This window comes from Thalassophryne amazonica, chromosome 9 (assembly GCF_902500255.1).
Source record: "Thalassophryne amazonica chromosome 9, fThaAma1.1, whole genome shotgun sequence".
NCBI lineage: Eukaryota > Metazoa > Chordata > Actinopteri > Batrachoidiformes > Batrachoididae > Thalassophryne > Thalassophryne amazonica.
Window position 1 is genome coordinate 48,709,881 of NC_047111.1, and position 26,669 is coordinate 48,736,549.

Below are 26,669 nucleotides of genomic sequence, written 5' to 3' on the forward strand. Positions count from 1 at the left end.
CATCCTCACATGCCATCAGTATGCACAAAGTGGCATATGGTGCAGCAGCATTTCCAAAGAGGCCTAATAATAAACATGTTGGTCCCCGCAGAGCTGAATGACATATTCTCTCGTCTCTGGAGGTGACTGCGTGGAGTTTTTAGCATTCTGCTCTGAATCTGGAGCAGCTTCTGCAGTGCACGCAGCGAATCAGCAAGAGCATCACATTCAGAGATCACTGGATTTATCTGGTCCATTTCCTCCTGATGCTCGAACACCATTAATTATCCAATGATTACACGCAAACAGAAAAGACTGACAATGTTGTTCATACATTTTTGTGCTTTTAAGTGCTTGATATTGGCATTGGCATTTTTCTTCCCTTTTGACAGTTTCTGTGTAGCCAAGGGTATAATGGTGACTCATTTATCAATACTTTCAGTAACAATCCAATGTGAGAGCATTTTTCTGCAGTGTCAGGATCAAAATTCAATATTTTTAATCTCCATGCAAAAGCAAGAGATGCATCAAGTTATGTGTTTTGGAGAGGGCTGATGTTGTTCGGTAGGTCGAGGGTATCATTTGCTTTTGCCTTCTTGTGATGTCAGCAGCTGTGATAAATGCCTGAAAACTCCCTGAAGCAAATAATTAAGGTCACATTTAATAGAAGTTGTGCTCCTGCTGTACTAAACACAGAGCAAAACCCTATTATTATATGCACATGGATCACTGTGTTATTGCCGGTCTGATGTGAGCCCAGATCTTCCGGTTCTTCCACATAAGATGGAATGGGTGATACAGCAAACCTCAGGAGTAGGCTTGCTGGATGTGCAGACTGAACTCCACTCAGCCGGTGGTTGCACAAATCATGAACAAGGCATCAGTTAGAATTAGTGCGTTGACAATAAGCATAAATTTTTAAATGGATAGAATGTATGCAAAATTATTTCTACTTATTGAACTAAATAAAGTGATGAATCAGCTTTACAGTGAAAATATTAAACGTGACATACATCACATATCTTATTTCTTTATGTATTTAAATCTCACAGTCTCACAGTTTGTCCATGTTCTGCTTCCAGTGCTAAAACATAAATTATTTTCTCTTTACAGAACTGTGCACTTTTCACCTCAACCGGAACACCAACATTTTTTTACAGGTTTTACTTACCTTCATTGACAAAATTCTGAATTAACAACTAAATCAAGATATTATGGAACAGATTTTAAGTACAGTATCTTCCCAGTTGTAATTAGACATTTTTGGACTGAGATTAATTTTTCTCACTGTTGTGTGTTTCACTGATTCACATTTTTCCTGCTTAACTGTCAGTTTATTTGTGGCTCTCCAGACCTTATTTCCATGGTATAGTCATGTTCACAACTTACTGTGAGCAAAAATATAAATGCAACACTTTTGTTTTTTTCATGAGCCGAACTCAAAGATCGAAAACATTTTCAATATACACAAAAGACCTATTTCTCTCAGATATTGTTCAGAAATCTGTCTAAATTGGCGTTAGCGAGCACTTCTCCTTTGCTGAGATAATCCATGCCACCTCACAGATGTGACATATCAAGATGGTGATTAGACAGCATGTTTATTGCACAGGTGTACCTTATTGTGGCCAGCTTAAGGGCCCCTTCACACAAAGTGCAAAACTTGGACGAAGCGCACACATAGTGTGCATCACACAGGAATCATGTGCAAACCTTGTAATGTCCCTGCCTCCAACACCTTGTACACCTGTTGCTACAACTATTTGTGCACACAAGCGCCTGAAAGACAGAGTGTGCACTGTGCAAACCCATCGCACCCTCTTGCGGCAGGTGCCGGCCAAATTCCACGTGACACGCACAAATATCTAACACCGCTAGTTTGGCACTTAGAAAATGTGTGGCCAGTCGCACTCTTCACACGACAGCAGTGTTGGAGATTAGATCGCGTCACATAGCACGACATTTGTGCGTGAAAGATTTTTTTAAACATTTCAAAAATCTCTGTGCACAACAGCATGCACTGGCGACCCTCTGGCGTCCTGTCTGCACCCGTTAAAGATGAGTTTACTCGCCAGCACGACACATCACGACACAGGTCGACACAGGTGTGCAAAGGCATGCTCATGTCAGTGCACCTTAAGTTTCACACGACTGTGGCTTTGGTGTGTGCGCTGAGAACTGACAGAAGCAGCTGTGGTGATCTGTCATTCTGGACATTCCAGCTACACAACACCTACTATGTTTGGACAGACATGGACTACCAACTGTCCACTGTGAGGCGTGTGTGTCTGATTGCTTTATTTACATGGACATAGATAAAAACATATATCGCCATGGTAGCAAGCTGCAGCCAGGGAGCCCGCACATAGAGCGGACACTGACAGCCTGCCTGGTTGAAATGGACCATTAGATCAGAACATACAGCAGGCCATCTGTCACGTCACCCACGTGAGCTCTGTTCCACAAGATGTATGTCAGGCAGGACACGCGCGGCCGACTGGACGCACCGGACCAGTAGTTGTGGAAATCAGAGCACACTGCTTCTCATTCATGTCATTTCATGACTGTATGTCAGTGACCATGGGTCATCTACAGATGAACAGATGGATCATGTTTATATTGCTCGCTTGATAAATGCTATGTTTTTTATGGTGTGGTCATGTCCTTCCTGATATGAGGTAGTTTTCAAAGAACGACTCCGTAGTTCAGTGGTAAAGTTGCTGACTGGCAATCAGAGCTTTTGCAAGGCGCGAGTTCATGTCCCAGGTGTTGTTGTTTTTTATTATTATTATTATTATTATTGTTGTTGTTGTTGTTGTTATTATTCCACATAAGTGGCATGATGTGGTGTGTCCACAGGTACTGGCTGGTTTTTATTTTTTTTATTTATTCCACATAAGCGGCGTGATGTGGTTCCACACGTACCAGCTAGTTTTTATTTCTTGCACATAAGTGGTGCCATGTGCTGCACCTGGCACTGTTCCTACTCAACAGACACCAGTGCGTGCACGCACTCTCGCACTGGGTACGAGCACGCTTGCCTGTCGGCGTGGTTTCGTGGTGCGCTAATTTCAAACTGTTTCGCCGTAATCGACCAAACTTCACAGCACGTGTGAAGGGGCCATTAATGTAATCAACAGATTGCTTTGGTGAAACAAATGTTAATATTTTAAGACCTCCTCCCATGGCCTAAGACTCAGAGTTTCAGTCTTTTGTTCATGGTAATGAGTCATTCTGTTATGTGGGCCGCTGAAGAGGAGGTACTGCTGGCCCACCACCACCAGAGGGCGCCCTGCTTGGAGTGCGGGCTCCAAGCACGAGAGGGCGCCGGACCCTGAAGAAGTGACAGCTGTCATTCATCCCCTGCACCAGCTGTCACTCGTTCATCATCATCATCACCATCTTAAAAGCCGGATCGTGACTCCACCTCCTCGCCGAGAAATCGACTACCGTGAGGTACTTTCTCTGCTGATTAACACGTTGTGTAGGATTCTGAACTTCTGTTGCAGCCGGTATCCTGTGGTGTTCACCCTTATCTGGGAAGTGGCGTGGAGCGTGACGACGACAACCGCGCTACAGATAAGTGGTCACACTAGGAGCTGCACGAGTGTGTGATTCGGAGGTGGAGGTTCTCCTCCTAACTGTGTACAGACTGTAGACCACCAAGTGTAAGGATTTACACTCATTCATCTTTTTTCTGCTTTCTGCCAGCAGTACCAGGGTCGACAGCCGAAGACAGAGGTCACCTGGGGATTCGGGACTTGGCGGCTCCGGTGTTCTTCAGACCGTTGGTGGTGGAGGCCGTGTGGGACGCGGTCTCTCTCTCGTCGGGGTCTTCTATCTTCGAGCCTGCCCACACGTCACCTGGTGTTCATTGACTTTGCAATTTCTGTACATTTAGTTGTGTATTGTCACAACAGTAAATTGTTACCTTTTGGCTTACTCATTGTCCGTTCATTTGCACCCCCTGTTGTGGGTCCGTGCTACGACACCTTCCCAACACATTCACGTCATCAGGAGAGAGTCGTCAAGGGAGCCATCAGGGGAGGCTTCCGTCCTGTCATTAGGAGAGTGCTAACTAGAGCACAATAGGTGCTAATTAGAGCTATTGTTTAGTCACTAGCCTATAGCAGTCAGCCTCTCGGTAGGTGGGGTCTGGTTAGGTTAAAAAACTCCAGCTTTTGTTGGCTTCTGGTTTATTCTTCTCTACAAGAGTCAAGACAGAAGTCAGACTACCACAGCAAGAATTTTAACTGAGGAAGCTTCTGTGATTTGAAGCGAAACGTCCTCACGTCAAGCAACCCAGTCCAGTAGAAGATTCAAGCTTCTCTACTATTACAACAGGCAATAAAACAAATAAAAGACAACGTAAAATAAAGAGCAAAAAAGTAGTCGTAGCAAATACTTCAAATAAATGCTTGACTTTTCATTTTGCCTTCTAGCAAACTCCAGTAGAAATTTCATGTTCTTTTAGAGAAAATTCTAGTGTTTCACCCCCACCATGAAGCTGTGTGACCACCGAACACACAGTTGGTATCCATGCAGCAAAGGAGAAGCAGGAGCTGTGCAGCGCTGCACAGGTCGACAACAACCGGTCCATCCTCACATCTTGACAATAATCATCTACTATATATAGCACAGCCAAGTGAAATGTTAACATCCCCTTGTCCTTCTCCAGCCAATGGGGTCTCCAACACTTATGCTCCTGCCCACTGGATCATACAGAGACATGGGCCACATTAACAGAATGTCAATGCTGATGTTTCAGCACAATGCAAGTGATACTTAAGGAGAATAAGAAGAAGAGTGACAGCTCATTTGACACAAAGTCATTCCAGCAGTAGCCAAGGATCCTCTGAAGGCATCTACTACTAAAGATATTTATATCACGGCTGAGTGGATCCTTGTCATTTGATTGGTGCTTTGTATGTCACATGACATGGATGAATTCATCCCATTTGTGTTGCATTGCATTTAGAGTGCAGTTTGGTTCAATTTTGAGTGCAAATTTGGTTCCATACGTTTGGTACCATTGCACTCTGCACATACACACATGTCATCATGCACACACGTGCACATGTGCTCGCGCATGCTCTTGTGCATGCACGCACATGCACGTGCTGCTTGTGCACGTGCATGCGCACACACATGCACATGCATTGTGCGCACATCCATACGTGCTCATGCACACGTGTCCACACATGCGCGTATGAGCGCGCACACACACACACACACACAATGCGCTCACACAAAACAAATCCACTGCGCTGTCTGGAGGCTGTTGACAGGAAGTTGGAATGAAAAGCTGGACTAATTTCTGATGTGATATATATATATATATATATATATATATATATTGCTGCACTGAGTTAGTACATGTGCACACAAGCGCCGACCAGGTTGCATGTGTGTGCGTGCGGGGGACAACAACTCCACCAAGACATGATTGGATTGAGCTAACTGACACTGCTAATTCTTGTAACACATACAAATCCACTGCGCTGTCTGAAGGCTGCTAGCAGGAACAAAGAATGAAAAGCTGAACTAATTTCTGATGTGATTTTTTTTTTTTTTTTTTTTTTCCACTGCACTGAGGATGTACACAGACTTTTTTGGTAGTACACATACGCACAATCGCTGACCCAGTTGCATGTGTGTGTTTGAGCTAACTGTGTTTGAGTGTGTCTGACTGAACTAACTGACACTGCTAATTCTTGTAATACACACACACACAAAATCCACTCCACTGTAAGCCATCTGGATGCATGAAGAGCTGTTCAGATGAAAAGCTGACATGATTTTTGGCTTGAATAAGGAACTACACAAAGTCTTTTTTTGTAGAAGTCCGAAGTCAGTGCACAGCATCACTGGACTACATTCGGGGTTTTCATGTATCCCATAATCCCTTGCGTGCCAGAGAGTCGCTGCAGTCAAAACAACATAGAGAATCCACATGATGACAATTGTAAATGAATATTATACTACAAAAATGTAATTTTTTATGCTTTTCATCATGTTAATAACAGACTACATGCATGATACCCTGAAAACTTGCTAAAACAATTATAACGAATAATCTGTGTCTGCTACGAACCATTTATTCTAATCTATCAAGAGAATTTTTTAACTTCCACTAATTCAAAGCTAACATTCTAAGGAGTTAAATTTCTCATTAATACCTGCAAATGCACAAAGGGTGATCAACTATTCTTTGATTTGCACAGCTTCCGCTCTTAAAACGTAACTATTGTTTTTGATTGATTGATAGAGGGGCTTTATTGAACATGTACAAATTGATGTAAGACAATTCTCGAGGTTGGCGCCATGTCAGTTCGGCAAAGCGGCCAATCCGAATGCGAGAAATCGTACTTCTGTGACTGGACGCTTAATGAAAAGTCACTCAGGCTGTATGCTGTTCTTTTGAAATCAGAAGGTTTGCTTTTGGTGCTTGCTTCTAACAGCCAGCTAACAGCTTTCACTGCCTAGAATGGTGAGATGTATAGACTAAGATGACCTGAAATTAACCTTTTGTACATTAAATTGACTTTATTGACGAGTCTGTCCCCTTTGAAAAGTGACCAAACTGTATGTATTTGTATTGAGCTTGGCGATGTTTTCACCAACAAAAACCGCGCCTAGAGGCAAAATGCCCTAACCCTAACCTTGATAATATGATCTTAATATATCTGCAATTATGTTGCACTGCATGTTTGTGTAGCTCTATCAGTAATCCTACATCTTTTACAAATGTTGTGTTGAGAATTTGATAAAAATTTCCTCTAATAGGATATCAATCTTTTTTGGATTAGAATTTGCACCAGTTGAAAAACAATGTTGGTGTGTGACCTGTTGTAATACAGTCACAGTAATAAAGACAAGATGCATGGCTAGTGTCATATTAGTCTACAATTTCAAATTCATTTGCAGTGGAATACGGAACCCGGTAGAGGTCACTTAAAGTGATTTTTTTTTTCTTGCCATGATAATTTGTGCACACGTTTTCCTTTAATTGACCCCACGAATTCATAAAATGTGCTCTCAAATTAATAAAACATGTGCATGTTTTCCTGGCTGTGATAATTCATGCACACGTTTTGCTTTAATTGAGCCCTCGAATTAATAAAACGTGCGCACGTTTTGCTTTAATTCAGCCCTCGAATTAATAAAACGTGCGCACGTTTTGCTTTAATTCAGCCCTCGAATTAATAAAACGTGCACACGTTTTGCTTTAATTCAGCCCTCGAATTAATAAAACGTGCGCACGTTTTGCTTTAATTCAGCCCTCGAATTAATAAAACGTGTGCACGTTTTCCTTTCGTTCAAAATGAACTCCATAATATGACCTAAACTGTCATCCTCACGACGGGGAGACGCTTCACCCTCAGCATCCTTTTTAATATGCTTAAACTCCAGATGATGCCATGCTGGGCAGCTGGAGTTCTCTATATGTCCTTGTGTATCCAAACCATGATGATACACTCTGACCAGATCCATTTCTAATGGGGAAATGTATCACATACACTCTGACCAGATATATTTCTAATGGAGAAATGTATCACACTGTCTCCTGGTTTGTTGACTAATAGCCAACATTTATGTGCCATGACAATATTAAATGCACGTTTTACAAATTGTGGCCACGTTTAAGTAGATCGTGCCTTTGTTTTACTCAAACGATGCTCAAAACGTGCGCACAATATAATAAAACGTGCAAAACTTTTTGTGATGACACTTCCAGGGCTCTGTATTGGAATTATCGATTAAAAAAAATCTGTGGGATCAGGACTTGGCCAATATCCTGAATTTGCATATCAGAAGAAAAAACGTCCAATAGGTGTATCCAGGAGTTGGTACTACCAGGTGTGTCTCCAGCCCTCCTGCAAACTATCCCATTATCAGCTCTCAGTGTACTTGTGAAAACCAATATATACCCTCTGTGTCTTCTGTTTATCTATTATCATCTCTTGTATTTTGACAACCTGTGATAAAACACATTATCATATACCTATAAATGATACGCCTATATGCTTGGATAAAACACTAAAGAATAAATAGCAATACACCCTTTTCCCGGACGGGTAATATTTTTCATACCATCCGAGTAATCAGCCAATCAGGTGTCACGTACAATTCTTTCCGCCTCACTTAGAAAACAGCGCTTGGAACTTGAGGTGGATGGATGATGAAAAAAGCAAAACACCTTCGCAATTTATGTTGATATTTTGATGAATTTCTTCATTTACAGCAACTTCATTAAACAAATGTACTTGGATGATTATCAGCATGATGGTGAGTGTACAGGCTAACCTCCGCTAACACTAGAAGACAGTTGCCAGTTATGACTTCTGAAACAAGGGAGAAAAAAAAAAAAACAGCACCGTTCAGCTGAATCATTAGTGGACGTAAAATATTCTGTCTGTTAAGAGCTTCACCTCTTGTTCCACATGTGTATTTCCCACCGGTGTCACGTGCTTAGTTATCATGTTAGGGGGTAACATATGTCACATGTCATATAATCCAATGGACGTCGACATTGTTTGACCTTTACTTTGGAGACCAAACATTCAGCACAGTCACAACTATTCCATTTGTTAATCCTATTAGTTCAACCAATAATTTGCACCACGTTTTACCAAAACTGGAGCAACTTTAACTTTTGACCCCTGTACAAACTGAAACTGACCTTTGTCACCATTCTTGCTGTTTTTACCCCATAACTCCAGAACATTCAGTTATAGATAGTCCAAACTATACCTTTTGGAATCACTGTCATTAGATACATAATGTGGTATCACTTTCAATATGACTGGAACATTTTTTTATTATTATTTTGACCCTGTGCAATTCTTCAATTGACCCCTACTTGGCCCCTATTGAAAATTCAAATGGCTAAAGTTATTTTTGTACAATATGTACCAAAAGGTATATACAGTCAAATTTTGGTGCTTGTAACCGGATTTCAACGATTCTTACAGTTAAGTGCTGTACTATTTTGTTTCTGTATGAAAATGTTGCTTTTCGTCCCACACATGGATGACTCACATTCAGCTCGTCATCACTTTAGTTATTGATCCATTCAAATATCATCAGTGTTCGTGCAAGATGTTGGACATGGGAGGCTGGACGAAGTTACATGACACTCGAATGGAACGCCAACGTTACGGGAACTACGCAAATGATGAGAAACCCTCAAGACAGAAAGCAAAACAAAATACAGACAAGTTGAGGTTGTCGTTGGGATTCGTTCACATTTTTGAACACTTTGAAAATTGTGACGAAGTGGCAGCTACAGGAATGAAGCTGGATGACAGTTAAACAATGCTAACGTACAGTAAGTCCAGATTTCTTGTTTCGTTTGAGCTTCAGTGGCCTTTGTTAGTGCAGCGTGACTAACGGACGTGGCTTAAGACAAGAATGACCTGGACAAGACAAACCTAAACATGCAGTTACCTAGCAAGCTAAGCTAACACTAACAGGGTAGCTTTGGTTTCAATGTTCGATTAATATGTTTGGGTTTTTTGTGGACGTGGCAGTGGTTGGGTACAGGTATTAAAACATATGACTGGCATACTATCTTGGTAAATTTTATACCATCAGTGGACCTAATGTCAGAAAGCTACCTGCTAATTCTTGCTATCTTTGTGCTAACAGTGCTAACATATAAATTAAAAAAAAACAACAACGATATCACTCAACAGGAATACTGGCAGACTGACTTCTTTGATGGTCCATAGTACAATTAACTGCACAGCAAGCCAGATTATCTCAAGTATTGCTATAAAATACTCAGAAACTGCAACAGTCCATACTACCTTGATGCCAACACTAGCCAGTCACTGGCTCCAGCACACAGGTGTCATGCAACGTGATAACTAGTCAATTCAAGTCTGGCAGCATGTGCTAGTGCTGCACTCTGCCACAACCACAACACCACAGAACTGCCTTATGTCCTGGACGGCAATCACCCCGGCAGACAAACTGTCCATTCCCACGTCTCTAAAGTAATCTATCTCCTGCAGTCAGGTGAAACATGGACATTCCCCTGACATTCCTCCACTACTCATTGCGCTCAACACTCAGGGACCATCGTGCTGGATCATGCACAGAGAAAACGGCAACATGGCCAAAATGTCAGAGCTGATGCTCTCTAACAATATGAGTGATGCTCAAATCTTAGTTTCTCTTAGTAACCGCTCATTTGATACAAAGTCATTCCAGCAGTAGGATCCTTCGAGGACATCTACTACCAAAGACATCCAGTTGTTCCTTTATGTTAATGGTTACTCCAAGTCTCACAACCATACAGCAAGACAGGGAGCACCAGCACCATAAAAACTTGGACCGTAGTTTGCCTACAAAGATATCACCATCACCAAACACCTCTGTCCAGTGACCCCATGACTCCATAAGCTCTTCCCAGGTGTGACAAGACCCCCAACTTATTCATAAATTTGTGGCTTGAAATAGCTTTTTTTCTTTTTAATCACTGTACAACTGTCAGCAGGAAAACTAGCTAAACCACAACATTTGTTCTGTTCAAGACAGTAAACATGTTTACTTCAGCTGTAAACATTTAACTTGGGTAGGGAGGTAGGTATAGGGAGTGAATCACTTTTGGAGCCAGCCTCAAGTGGCCGTTCAAGGAACTGCAAGACTTGGCACTTCTGCCTTGGCTTTATTTTTCAACACTGGAGGTTGCAGCCTGGTTATCAAGAGAGACTGTTGACATGGTCTAAGTGGTGCTACCATGGGAATTATCTTTAGGCTGAATAAACCTAGATTATTGCCAGTTAGGATCTTAGGCAGTTCCATAGTGTGGTAGAAGTGGCAATGCGTGGCACCTTCCAAAGCTTTTAGACCCAAACTGACCTGAAGAACCCCAGATGGTTGATAATTAGGGACAACAGTAGTGTTGCAGTGCAGTGGAAAAGCTGCAATGCACAGCACCAGGGCATACTCACTGACCTGACGTGAAGAAGGCACTGGGACTCTTGAGAAACCTGGATAAAGCCCTTCTATTCTCACTTGAATACATGTGAGAGACAGAAATGACAGTAATGAACACAAAAAATACCGATATGCACAGACACGACCATCTGCGCTCACATATGAGCACACACCTGCACCCGCCCAGCAGGGACCTCGGTCAGGTCAGCGCAAGTAGATGCGCTGAACTGAAGCAATCTCAATGTGCTGACACTTTATAGGATATCATACTGAGTGTGTCGATCTGAGCATGTTACCCTGATGAATAATCTAAAAATAGGTCCCTCGGAGCCATAAGTGTTACCTCTCCAACTCAGCCCCAAGCAGAATCAAATAAACATCTGAGAGGACGAAGCACTATATCGCAAACCAAAATCATTTTGCCATATATAGACAAAACAATATGTGTAATTGCAAAACATTATATTAAGTACACTCAACAAAAATATAAACGCAACACTTTTGGTTTTGCTCCCATTTTGTATGAGATTAACTCAACGATCTAAAACTTTTTCCACATACACAATATCACCATTTCCCTCAAATACTGTGCACAAACCAGTCTAAATCTGTGATAGTGAGCACTTCTCCTTTGCTGAGATAATCCATCCCACCTCACAGGTGTGCCATATCAAGATGCTGATTAGACACCATGATTAGTGCACAGGTGTGCCTTAGACTGCCCACAATAAAAGGCCACTCTGAAAGGTGCAGTTTTGTTTTATTGGGGGGGATCCCAGTCAGTATCTGGTGTGACCACCATTTGCCTCATGCAGTGCAACACATCTCCTTCGCATCATCCGTGAAGAGAACACCTCTCCAACGTGCCAAACGGCAGCAAATGTGAGCATTTGCCCACTCAAATCGGTTACAACGACGAACTGGAGTCAGGTCGAGACCCCGATGAGGACGACGAGCATGCAGATGAGCTTCCCTGAGACAGTTTCTGACAGTTTGTGCAGAAATTCTTTGGTTATGCAAACCGATTGTTCCAGTAGCTGTCCGAGTGGATGGTCTCAGACGATCTTGGAGGTGAACATGCTGGATGTGGAGGTCCTGGGCTGGTGTAGTTACACGTGGTCTGCGGTTGTGAGGCTGGTTGGATGTACTGCCAAATTCTCTGAAACGCCTTTGGAGACGGCTTATGGTAGAGAAATGAACATTCAATACACGAGCAACAGTTCTGGTTGACATTCCTGCTGTCAGCATGCCAATTGCACGCTCCCTCAAATCTTGCAACATCTGTGGCATTGTGCTGTGTGATAAAACTGCACCTTTCAGAGTGGCCTTTTATTGTGGGCAGTCTAAGGCACACCTGTGCACTAATCATGGTGTCTAATCAGCATCTTGATATGGCACACCTGTGAGGTGGGATGGATTATCTCAACAAAGGAGAAGTGCTCACTATCACAGATTCAGACTGGTTTGTGAACAATATTTGAGAGAAATGGTAATATTGTATATGTGGAAAAAGTTTTAGATCTTTGAGTTCATCTCATACAAAATGGGAGCAAAACCAAAAGTGTTGCGTTTATATTTTTGTTGAGTATACTAGCGTGTTGCCCATGGGGATCCATGGGCTCTAGATTGGGTAATGTTTTTCAAGGCTGGTAATAAATTAAGCAAAGCTTGTATAATGAGCTTGAATGGTGTGTGAGTCCAGAATGTTTTTTAGAACCTTAGACCTCAACAGTTTTTAGAAGAACTCAACCCTTTTATTTCCTGTTAGTTATGTAATTGTTTAATGTTAATTTACTGTCTTAATGTATTTATAGATTATCATATACACACTATTATTATTATTATATTTTTACTTCTATTTTGTCATTTGATTTTTCATTGGACCACAAAAGAAAAAGTGTTTTCACTTGGAACAGGGAGACAACTAAGAGTGTCAGGAAGGTAGATCTTGAGGACCGAACTAGGGCACCCCTGCTCTACAGTTTCTCTGTGATCAAAGTTGCACGCATGCACTTTTAACTTTAAAAACAAAGACAGTGGCAGAAGACATTATAAACACTATACATTTCAGTCATGGTACCAACATGAGAGTTAACTCACTCATGGTAAGAGCAACACAACACTTAAGTAAACTGACTAAACCAATTGAGCTACAAAAACACAATAAATCAATAACACTAACAACACTGTTAAACTAATGTGAACCACAGTAACAGCATTTAAAACCTCAAAACCCTGAACTCCCATAGTGCATTGCAGCACAATGTCCATTGTTTACTGTTTAGCTAAAATTGGTAATTTCTCCAAATATATTTGTCCTATCAACTTTTTGTTTTCACACCATTCATCCTTCACCCAAAATACATAAACATACCAAATGGTAAATGTCAGCTCTCCCTGGTTTTTGCCTGATCAAAGCCACACACACACACACACACACACACACACACACACACACACACACACACACACACACACACACACACACACACACACACACACACACACACACACACACACACACACACACAGGTCACTTGGCTATTGTAATATATATATAATATAAAATATGAATTAAATGCACTTTATGACACAAACCATGCTTTATCCCCTTCAGTGCCACACATTTACAGTGACATGTGGAGAGAAGAGGAAAAAGAAAGAAGTGTCCTCCATTCAGCACAAATTACCAAGAAATTATCAGCAAAATTTAATGTTTCAAGTTTGCAGAGACTGGCTCCTTGGTTTGAAGGCATTTGGCATTTAGCTGACCTCATTACACTCTGTGTGCATTCTTGACAATTCTTAACCCACTGCTGCCTTGCCGCATGCCCTGAATAACTAAAGAGAGGCGTTCTGGGTACAGTGCCGACTCCCTGCCACTTGGCTAAATAACTAGCTAAATTAAGGCGAATGATGATCCACAGTCATGAGAACCTGTTCTATGAGAATGTGTTCACATCACAGGCTGAAATGGACCAGAGTTAATAATTTCCCTTCACATATGGCAGACATTAGGACCACAATTTTTAATTAAGATAAGCTGTTTTCTTACTGAGCATTTTGACAAATATCTAATTCTTCTTTCAGAGATTCCTGCAACATTGGCAAAGATGAACAAATGCAAGCTTATTAAGATTTGCTGTCCATTATACTGATCAGAGGTAGAGCATAATGAACTGCCCTACATATAAAGCTCTTTGTTTTTTTTGTTTTTTTTACTTGAAATCTTTCTGAAAAATATGGGATTGTCTTATAATTGTGGACTACACTTTACATATCATACAAATACAAAACAGTAAAACAGTGTGCCCCTGTGACACAAATTTTTATTTATAGCCACCCACAGCAGCAAGGAACCACTGATATGAGTCATGATATGAGGTGCAGTTTACATTTATGGTGCCAAATATTGCTTCTCTGCATTTTAATACCACAATCACTTATCTGCACAACTTTAATAATAGCATTACAGGAACCAGCATAAAACAATCCTTATACCCCCCCCCCCCCATCACACATACATCGATTGAGGCTGAATTGCGTCACAATAACACCTTCAACCACAGTCGGGAAATACTGACTTGCAGTCCAAAGACTAACAGATGACAGTCTGTGAGCATCTACATATTTGGTCCCATTCGCTCAGCATGTTCAAAACACTCTTGGCACCATCGAGATGGAACACACATCTGATGGCGGTCGATATGTGGTTTTTGCATCATCTGATCACAGTCTACATATTCTGACAGCATCATAAAAGGATCTGAAATGATCTGATCGCGGTTGATTGAACTCTGAGTTCGATCGGTCACAGCAAAGCCTGCCAACGTGTTGTGGGATGTAAACCTCCACTGGACCCCGGCCAGGAAGGGCAAAGGAAATGTTGATATGTAATAACATGTATCTGGCACACATTCATCATATACAGTGAATATGAACAGCGCACAATCAAACCGAAAGTACCGTATGCCGCTGTGCCTCTCCGTGGTCTCATGCGAAGTAATGCATCACAGCGCACCTCAGGCACAAAGCTGAATGGATCTCACCGCTGTAATATACATATTATTACCTGATCATCTAAACTCTGTAGGAGGTTTGACGTGGAACTGTATCCCAGACCGTGACAACATTATTAAACATGAAACTCACCTCCAGCACGGAACCAGGACAGCACAGAGTGCACAGGAACCAAATCACAGCCTGTGGTGAAAAACCTCTCACCAGGCTGCTGTGTGATGCAAATAACCACACAAAAATTAAATCCCATGTGATAATCCAACCGTCATCACGTTGTACAGAGTGCTCCTGAAGTCAGAGTCCACTTTCACTACCGGTGTGGTACAGGGGGTATCGGACCATTTACACCATGTGTGTGTACGACATGCACACGTTACAAGCAAAGGCCACCTGCATTAATAAAGCCAAATTCACAAGACAACACTGAATTCAAATTTTGCATTAAGCATCATCACAAACAAAATAATTCCTTAAAATGACATTAAAATATGACTAAATATGAATGTATTGAATAAAAAAAAAAATCACACATATACCCCTTAATATGCTGTTATTTTCCAAAGGTATTCATTTTAGATGTTGAGCTAATGCAGTTGTGTTTTATGTTCATGTGTAATATGTAACTGAGGACGGGGGAGAAAAAAGCATCAACAAACTAAAATTAACTTTTGTTGCAGCAAAAAATAAAACCTGGCTGACTTTTCAGATTCATTAAGCTTCCGTTATACATTTTATTTATTTCAAAGTGAGCTACCTTTTATTTATTTATTTTCCAAAAGTATGGAGAGTCAAAGAAGACTGCATTGTTTTGTACAATATATGTCAAAGTATGCCTGCACGTGCCCGTGTATTTTATTTTTATGGATAAGTCGTTAGCACTGCTGCCTGACAGTGAGAGGGTCATAGGATCGATTTCCACCTGTGTAGTTTGCATGTTCTCCTCATGTTTGTGTGGGTTCTCTCCGGGTGCTCTGGCTTCCACCCGCATCCAAAGACATGGGCAGCACAGTGGCTTAGTGGTTAGCACTGTTACCTCACAGCAAGAAGTTCATGGGTTTGATTCCCACCTGTGGCCTTTCTGTGTTCAGTTTGCATGTTTTACCTACGCGTCTTTCCATGGGTTTCCTCTGGGTGCTCTGGTTTCCTCCCACATTTAAAGACACACTGGTTAGGTGAATTGGAAACTTTATAATTGTCCAGGTCTCCCTTGCAAAAGAGGTCTCGATTAGGGTTGAGCCGGATACTTGTTTCAGACGAGTATCAGTATGCCAGGAGGCATCCTTACCAGATGCCCGAACCACCTCAGCTGGATCCTTTCAACGCAAAGGAACAGCGACTCTACTCTGATATCAATTTCAGGCTTAAAATAATGTATTGATTTAAGCCCCACCCATTTCTGGTTAAACTACGCCCACTTCCAGTTTAGCCCCCCGAGTACAGATACAGACAATTTAGATGGTTGAACAGATACAGATAGTGGTGTACTCGCTCATCCCTATTCTCGATCTCAAAGGGACTAACCTGGTTAAATAAAGGTTAAATTAATATTAAAACATGCAAAATTAAAACAATCAGAAAAACTCGGTGGAGTTGGTGGCTACAAAGAAACCTGATTGACACACTTTCTAGTGATGAACAATACCAGTGCAGCAGCTCTGTGTCTGACCACACCTAATATTTCGACCAACTCCAGAAACTGTAAACAGTAGTTTATTTATTACAGTAAACTCAAGCAAACATTTGAACAGTTGAGTTTGACTTGCAACATAAACACACAAGTATGATCTCTAAACCGAGATGTGCATCTTGACATGATGGTCCAGCTGGTGGCTAAGGTGTTTAAAATTGTAAATCTTTCAGACCCCCCCCCCCCCCCCCCCCCCCCCCCACCGCCGCCGTCGCCTTGTAGCAGAGTGGCAGGAAAAATTGAAATTCGATTGAACAGGTGTGTTATTTCTGCCCCGTAGTAAGCTAGCAGTATGTTGTTGATTCTGCATGCTCAGCCCGCTGAAAAGAAAACAAGATGCTGCTGTTTAAAACATCGGCCTGCAGCTGCAGGGGACAGGTTGTTCTCTGACATCCACCCCATCATTCACTGTCACAGGGAGCAGTGAATCACATGCCTAACTAGTGAGCTGCTTCATCCTTGGGAATTGATTACATGCTTTACTTCCTTTGAAATTTAGAGTTGTCTTGCTAACTGTACAATAACCACTGTCTGCAATCTGCAGCATTCATAATAATCTGAATTTTACATGTTAATAATTTTATTCCATTGTGTGTTTGTACAATGGTGGTGTCTGCCACTCTATTTGTGAAGCAGATGTCATCATATAGAGATATAAGAATGCTGAAAATATTTCTATTCTTAGGTCCCCTTCACACATAACATGATTGAAGCCGACTGGTGCACAAAAGAGGAATTGCATGCCACTCGTGAAAAATCAGAGCCGCGTCAAACGCCTCGTACAGCTGTTGCCACAGCCATTCACACACACCCTGTGAGTGCCCATTTGACCCCTCTCTCTGCAGGTGTCAGCCGAATTCCAGGTGCCACATACGCACATCCAACACTGCTCACTGGGCACTTAGAAAAGACAGGGCTATTCATGCTCCCGGCACAAGAGTAGAGTGCAGATGACCACATTCATGCTGTCTGTGAAAATTGTCGATGTACAACACAAGCGTGGTGTTACCAAGCAACACACATGGGTGTTACTGTTCCGAACCCTCCCCACCCCTACACACACAGAAATGGCTTGTGGAGTGTGTCATCGTCCAAACAGTAATCCATGTCATTTCAGTACTTCCTGGTGTATGTCTTGGCAGAGGTGAAGTCCGCTCTTTATAATAGCACTTAAGTATTATAAATTGTGGTTGGTTTTGTATTTTTTTTTTTTTTTTGCTCCACTGCTGTGTGCGTGACTTTCCACGTGCTCGCACTGTGTTCGCGAACACAAGCATGCACGAAACCGGCACCACAGTATTGTGCACACCCTGTCCGACTGTGTGTTGACCATGTTTTGCGGTTCCCCATTTTGTTTTTTGTTTGCGTATATTTGGCCGGTTTCTGCTTCTTTCACCCAATTTTGTGTTATGTGTGAAGGGGCCCTTAGGCTTAGGAAAAGCCTAGAATGTTCCCTATGAAATGCAGGGACTTGATAGTTTCATAGGTAGGTAGACTGATTGATTGTCTGAGTCCATACCCTCCACACTGTTAACCCATTAACTCAGAAGCAATAAATGCTATCATCTTGGAACTTACCAAATTATGAGCATAATCAAATTCAAACATACTGAAATTTTATGCACCAGATCAATCCAAAAAGCAACTCCGTTCTGACTATGATATATCTCATAGATGTGCATGCCGTGGTTCATGGATGCTGAATTAATGATGGACCAGGAGCAAGTGTGGTTGTCAGCGCAGACAAACAATTTCTGCACAGAAATGTAGTAAGCAAGAATACTAAACAATTTAGCATCAATTACATTTTTAAAACAAGTAACGCACCATACGTCCGCACAACACTGTCAAATTTGTATGAATTTAGCCATGAAACAAAAAGAGTAAGGAACATGATCATGGGGTCAGTAAGAGAAGGATTGTTCACTGTCACTGTCGAGCTGGATGTGAAATCTGTCTAAGTGCCCCACGACTGTGGAGTTGCCAAGTACACGTGGCGTGCCAGAGTGTCGGCTCCCACCACAACACATGGGTGTGTGTGTCACACCCCCCCCCCCCAATATGTGCATGCATGTGGTTCACGCACCTCCCCGCCGGCGAGGCGCCTCTCATCTGATCACAGAGTGACACCTTGGTCTGTGCACTGAATGGACGGGGCGTGACAGCTGTTGACAACTCTGGTCCTGGACATCAAAGCTACAGAACAAGCACTGTGTTTTGAGGACACGCTGTCCTCACATCGAAATACATAAAAACATATATTGCTTTTGTGATGGGCACATTGACAGGTTGTTTGAGCTAGTTCATGTGGACATGCAGCAGGCGATCTGAACGTCACATCTGTCTGACAGGACAGTGAGCGGCGTGCTGCAGGACCATATGACAGGCCAACAGTACAACAAATATGCCACTTTCAGTCACATATCAGCAGAAATACACTGTACCAAATGTCATTTGGTCTCCTATTATGAGACAGTGATTGTGGTGCAGTGGCAAAGTTTCCATCTGGTAATCAGAGTGTGTGGGTTCAAATCCTATGAGTGAGATTTTTTTTTTTTTTTTAATAATTTAACCAGGGTTATTTAACTGCAGGGTTCTGTTCTGCTGGTATTGTGTCCCCTTTTATGTATTTATATCAACCCAGTGATATTCACTAATTATACGGCTGTTTTTTATTTTATTTTCCTCAACATCAGCAGCACAATGTGGTGTCGCTGCTGCAGGTGCTGGCACTGTGTTCCTGCTCGAAAGACACCGTCGGATACACGAACCATCGCACTGGGATCGTGGACGCCTGCCCGTTGGCGCGATGTTTTGTGGTGCTCTAATTCAAACTGTTTCACCGTCATTCCACCAAATTCGCACTATGTGTGAAGGGGCCCTTACATTTAATGTTGAAATCCCCAATTAATGTTTATTTTACATTATATCTTAATCAAACGTGCCCCAATCACTCTCATATTTGAAAATGAAGTGCAGACAGGCACTATTGCCAGGCAAAGTTTGAACCGGATTGTGGACTTTGTGGACATTTAAATTTAATATTGAAAAGCCCATTTGCATTATATCTCAATCACTCTCATTTTTACATCCGCCAAGGACGTAATAAAATCACCTACATTTATTTGTCTGTCTGTCTGTACGTCTGTCTGTTAGCAGGATTACGTCAAAACTACTGCACAGATTTTGACAAAGGTTTCACCACAGATGGATAATAGGCTAAGGAAGAACCCATTAAATTTTGGAGGTGATCCAGATCTGGATTGGTGGACGTCAGAAATCTCTGATTGCTCTTGTTCTGTTATGGATTTACCAACATCATGCAAAATTGCATGGCTAACAAAGTGCCAAAAAGCAATGACAAATTGTGCATAGCACAAATTGTGAAAATTATGTGAAAAAGAATTCAGAAACCAGAAAAGCGTGAGGGGGAAAAAAAATACAGATGACACCACAAAAAAAAAAAAAAAAGATTCAAGTGCATGAACTAAATACATACTCCTGACATTTGATCACATTTAGCTTATGAAAAGCTACTTCTAACTGGACTTTGACCTTGAAAATTTTGCGTTGGGCTTCAGGTGTGACTACCTTGCATGGCAGCACCCTGACATCGGTGTGTGAGTGTTTGTGTCAATGGGTGAATATGAGGCATAATTGTAATGCACTTTGAGCATCTGATGCAGATGGAAAAGTGCTATATAAATGCAGTCCATTTACCCAGATGATCACAATCCTCTGGATAAGATGCCATGAAATCAGCATTTTCTGATTACCTTAACTGGAGCTGAAGCTGTATTACTGGTGGTGTTAGAAACTGCAAAACACAAACTATGCACAATTTCTTCGATCACAGCCACAGAAGACTGTACCTTCTTCTGGGTTGTCTGGGTATCTTGGTGGCTTTCCTCGCACTTTTCGTTCTTGCACAGTCACTCAGTTTGTGAGAACCATCGACTCCACACAGATGCACCATAGAGTGCCATACTGCGTGAACTTCAGAAAAGATACCACAAGGATTGTTCGAGTCGAGGGGTGGAGCAAAGCCCCGTGATGCAATGAAAATGAGAGGCATTCTGTTATCATCCCACAGATGGCAGCTACACGCCATTGGCTCCACAAACATGCACATGCATCAAATCATGAAGAAATTCACATTTTTCGAGATGTGCGTTCACGTTTTGGGAGATATTTTACTCACTTTTCACGTTTTGCAATTCATAATTTGCAGCTGATTCACATTTTGGCAGGACTTGATCGAGCCTTTGACCACTCAACAGCCTAGACTGGAGACTTTAAGTTGAGAAGGCTGAATTTAACTTGTGCTACCAGCTCACTGGCATGTTGTACGACCATTAAGTCAGCCAAAATATCTGGTGGTTTAGTTTATTCAGTTATTTACAAATACATACATTTAATAAAAAAAACTTAATTATCACTTAAATATCACTTCATCTGTCTGCTAGCTACTGACATATAACAAAGTGGCTTACCATGAACATGCAAACAGAAATTAGCATTCAACAAAATATCTTAAATGATCCATTTGACCTTGCATGCTTTAGATATGACTGTGTGTTTGTGGGAGTGCTCTAAGTGAGGGGCTAAAATAAAATTTAAAATTTCTGGAATAGGTTTTTCATCCTTTTTATAAACATGCCTATTCCAGTTAAGTGCTAGGGGTCTAGAGCATATCCAGGTGGGACACACCCTTGACAGGTCACCAGTCTTTTACTGGGCTGACACAATCTCAAATTATTTACACTCTCATTCACCCCTACCATGAATTTAGAGTCAACAATTCCCCTAACCTGCATGTCTTTGGAAGTGGGAGGAAGCTGAAGCACCCAGAGGGAACCCACTCTAACATGGGAAAAACAGGCAAAATCTACACAGAAAAGATGAGGCAAAACTGGGACCTTCCCGCTGTGATGCAACAGTGCTAGCGACTAAGGACCAGAATAGATTACTTCCAGGATATTTGGTTACTAGCACATTGCCTGTGGGGATCCATGGGTTCTAGATTGGGTAGTGTTTATAAAATAGGTAGCTGACATTTTTCAAGAGTGGTAATAAATTATGCAAAGTTTCTATCATGATTTTAACTGGAAGTGCAGGAAATTAAAATGAGAAATTTTTTGTGAATAACTATGTTTATTATTTGGCACATTTAGTTGATGTTAGATTGAAATATTTCCTTTGTTCAGAGCTTTTCTGGTTACCAGGGACTAATTAATGGTGATATCAACAGTCATTGTTCACTGTTGTCACCTAATATCCCAAATTTCTCCAAAAACATTAGTCCTATCAACTTTCCGTTTTCACAGCATTCATCCTTGAGCCAAAAAACAAACATACCAAACAGTAAATGTCATCTCTCTCCATTTTCTCAGTGATCAAAGTTACGCATATACACAGAGACCACTTTGCTTTTAATATATAGATTTTTGATCAATTACTAGGTAATTTCTATGAGTGGAAAACTGCTCTCCTAACTGATAGGTTTTCTAGGTTTTAGAGGCTGCATGAGAACCCTCGTGTCAGTAAATCTACATTTCTTTAGATTAACATCATAAGACTACTAAAAACAATGCAGAACCTGTTTGGGCAATGTGACAGTTAATTTTACAAAAGGGAATACGTGTTGATGTGTCTTCATAACTTCACACACTTTAATTAAGGTTAGCACATTCATTTTTGTTTTTCTCCACAGTTCAAATGTGTTTTAGTGTGAATCTTCACACTTTTCTACAGTCTCATTAGTATGCAACCATCATGGAGGAGAAGACATCACGACAAAAAAAAAACTACAGTGAAAACTTTTATGTCTAAATATGTCAAATCTCTGCTAGTACAAAGTGAAAGAGCAGTAATAAATTACAGTGGAACTCAGCCAGTTCAGTTTCAGCCAAAATAGTAGGTAGATACTGTGGATGTGGGGTCAATGTGATTCCAACACTGTTGTGGAGATGTTGTTGTTGTGATGTGAAAGAAAATGGACAAAACTTGACAAATCACACTCGATATAGTGCGATTTCATACATTCTGACAGAAAGTCCACTGCAACCATCCTTTTACTGGTATATACACTGTATGTACGTTTCTTGCTCTCTAAATTGAATCTGTTTAAGCACAGTATTTAACTAAATAATGCTGCAAAAACTGAAACAAAGCAACAACTAAAGTGGCATTGATTCAAAACTAGATAGCAACACCGTAGAAACTGTAAAGTCTACGTCCATAGGAATATACTGTATCAATGAATGTTTGTGCAATATGTCAGACTTGGGAGGTTGGACGAAGTTGGATGACAGTCAAATGGAACATTGACAGTACGGGAATTATGCAAACAATGAGGAACCGTCAAGACAGAAAGCAAAATGGAATTCGGACCACTTTAAGTTGTCATCGAGATTCATACAGGAACGAAGCTGGACGACAGTTAAATGATGTCTCTGAAAGTCAAAGTAAGTCCAGATTTGTTGTTTCATTTTGACTTCAGTGTCCTTCATTAGTGCCATATGACCGGGGCTTTAGATCGATATTCACACCACTGCAGCACTCATTCCTTCTCATTCCTTGTGGGTTAAAACAACAACAATTACTTTCCGATACGGCATGGAATTCACCTCCAGTGACCATTTCACTCCCTGGAAATTTGACAGCTGAGCAGGTGTTTCTAATGACACTAAACATGTGAGCGAGAGGCTCACTAACCGGAAGTCTCAATTTCAAGATGGCAGTGGATCTCGAAAATCCCTTATTAGTTTGCTTGCTTCTCAAAGAGAAAGTCGCCAGTTGAAGGCCACAGTGTTGCATTTTCTTTGAGCATCTGTTGTTGCATTAAGAAGCACTTCTTGGGTAAATCTTGCATCCAATCAGCATGTAGCTTCAAGAAACCAAAATAAATAAATATTGACATAATGACATTTGTACTGACATGCCGTCTGCTCGGCAGCACAGCTAGAAGGTCCCAGGTATGCTTCTGACCTGGTCCGTTTTAAGTGGAGTTCCTATGTCCTCCCCATGCTTTCTTGGGCTCCCTCTGAGTACTTTGGCTTCTTCCAACATCCAAACACATGCAAGTTGGGTGAACTGGTGAATTGGTGACTCTGAACTGAAAGCAGACATGAGTGACAGTGAGAATATGTTTGTCTATATGTGTCAGCCCTGCGATAGAATAGGGCCCTGTTCGTGGTGTACCCCATGACTCACCCTGTGACTGCTGGTATAGACTACAGCCCCCACCCCCATGACACTTGATTGGAGTAAGCAGATATAGAAAATGAATGAATGAATGAATGAAGACTGAGATGCACTGAGATTTTTTTCACAGTGACAATGTGGGACCACATCCAAGAAATGACCAATCGTATTCAAATTGTTTATGCCTGCTTTTAGGAAATGTTTAGCCATAGACTTTATATATACTGGACAAACCATCCATGGTATCACCTATAGCCAAGAGGGTGCAGGTTTTCTTTGCAGCCACTGACTCCACCAGGTGATTTCACTGATTAACTGATTCCACCTGCTCAAAGTGATAACTGATTTCACCTGCTCAAAGTGATAATTAGTGAAATCACCTGATGGAGTCAGTGGCTGCAAAGAAAACCTGCACCCTCTTGACCTTTTCTGGAACAAGTTGCCCACCCATGACCTATAGGTTTTCTGAAGAACATTTGTGAAGCTTAAATGGGACTGCTGAATGTTGTCATCTTGTGAGTGCTTAACACGCTTAACTTCCAGCCAACCCAAAAATTGGCAAGCAAGTGGAGTGTGGGCAAGAACTGCATGGCCTGGGTGGGATGAGTGAAGCACAAACATGCCATCCAGCTCGACTTCCCAAAGCAGCAAAGGCATGGCTCACAGGCTAATTTTTGTTTGGGTGTTTGATTATTTTTGTTGACTAGGTGGAGGTTTTTATTTCAGGTGGTTTGTTTGCAGGTATTAAAAAAATACGACCAGCATATTGCTTTCGTAACCATTGCACCATGCTACCTCCTAATTAGTAGTAACTTGGTGCTGACAGTGCTAAAATATAAATTACATAATATTAAAATTGCACTCAACAGAAATGCTGCAGCACCAACTTCTTTGATGGCCCGTGAGTCCACTTAATCACACAGGAAACAATATTATTGCTAGTATTTGTAATACAATGTTCAGAAAGCACAAACATTCAACTCAACCTCAATGAACCCACAGCAAAGAGTAGAGTCTGCAAGCAGTGCCAACAGCAGCATCCAAGTATCACTCAACTCTGAGCATGCCCTTAATTATCTATCACTTTATGATTTAAAATACCTTAACCTGGTAAGTTATGAAAAAAAGTCCCCCCTGTAGAGTTGTCATGACTCAAGAAAGTAGCTATAGAAACCAAAGCACTTTTTTGAACCGGGTTTTATTTCTGCTGTAAAATTGGGGATTTTAAAATGGGGAACCTATGAGCAGTTGTGGCCAAGTTGTTTTTGCACATTTCCATATCAGAAGTACTCACTATTGGAGCCAGATTCAAGTGGGCATTTAAAGAACTGCAAGGTTTTCCACTTCTGCCTTTGCTTAATTTAACAGGATGGATGTTTATAGGGTAAAACTATATAAACCAGTTAGGGCCCCTTCACACATAACGCAAAAGAGACAGAAAGCAGAAGAAAATCCGTGAACCAAACACAAAATGGGGAACCACGAAACATTCCACGTGCTATCGTGAGGGACACAAAGTCAGACAGCCATGCCCAATACACCAGCGATGGGTTTGCGCACAGGCTTGGGGAGTAATGGAATACATGTAACGGCGTTACGTAATTAGGATACAAAAAAAGGATAACTGTATTCCGCTACAGTTACAGAAAAAAGACGTATTCAGATTACAGGTATATTTAGTAAAAATGGGGATTACTTCGCAGAATTACAATTTTAATGCATTTTATGATATTATCCAGGGTTCTAGCTAGCGCAAACTTGCGTTACAGCCTGTTACGCTATAATTTTAGACCGTTACGCTTATTTTCATACAGCGTCTGTAATCAACCGTTTCTGCAGCGCGACTCCAGTTTGAAGCGTGAAGCAATGCTTCGATTCAATGGCTCGTGGCTCTTTGATTCGCTGCTCTTCAGAAGTGGTAAGTCTGCTTTTTAACCCCTCTGAAAGCCATTAAAATATCACGAGTCACTTTTGTGTCTAACTGGGACTCTGGTCTTGTTGCAGTCGAGAAACAAGAATCGTCCTCCGTTTTGTCACAGCTTTAAACGCTGCGCGGCTCTCTGAATTAATAACGCTCGGAATTAATAACTTCAAAACGAATCGCCACTTTAAATAAAATGACACCTCTTACAAATGTTGCAATACAGACAATAAACTACAATCGACTAAAACATTTTTTCCTCCAAAAATAACATGTCTTGCATTCTTTATAAACCTGACCTGCAGCACATCTGCAAGAGCTCAGCTCATAGGTATGGAAAGACATTCATGTCAATAATAATGTCTGAAAGGAAAGGCTTTTGACAAAAACTAACAGATTTCATTTCTGTTTATGTCCAGAGATCAAGGATCCACCATGTAGAGTTTATTATGTCCAGAGTTTAAGGATCCAGTAACCAATTTCATATTTATTTACTTTAAGACTCAATAAAATGTTGTTCAATTTCAATTTAATCAGCTTGTAAAGCATCAAATTACAACAAAAGCCATCTCAAGGTGCGTCACACAGAACAGTTCAACATAAAAATTTAAAATAAATAAATAAAAAAAAAAGAAATTCAAATACCTAATTAAAAACAGAAGTAAAAGAATAAAACATAACAAAATAAAAACTACTCATAAGAAAGAGAATAAAAATAGGTTTTAAGTCTTGACTTAAAAATGTCCACGGACTCAGACTGCCTCACTGAGGGCCATGTACTGGTAAACCCAGAATGAGATTGCCCACTCAACAAACTTCCCCAGCCTTAAGGACATGATGAAGGGACTTGGGCTGTCGTACCTGGTTTCCCCCCCCATCGCTTCGCTCCCTTGACATTACCACTACGCT

At 41.2% G+C, this 26,669-nt stretch overlaps 1 protein-coding gene and 1 long non-coding RNA gene across 2 annotated transcripts in view; both read right to left on the reverse strand.

Annotated features, from left to right (window-relative positions):
• LOC117517096 (gamma-aminobutyric acid receptor subunit beta-2) overlaps positions 1-26,669 on the reverse strand; it is a 204,106-nt gene that overhangs the window by 149,851 nt on the left and 27,586 nt on the right. The window lies entirely within an intron of this gene.
• Positions 1,833-21,506, reverse strand: LOC117517097. Its single transcript, XR_004562649.1, has 3 exons — positions 21,397-21,506; positions 9,018-9,027; positions 1,833-1,844 (listed from the first exon to the last, which is right to left on the reverse strand). It is a non-coding gene; the product is annotated as an uncharacterized LOC117517097 (long non-coding RNA).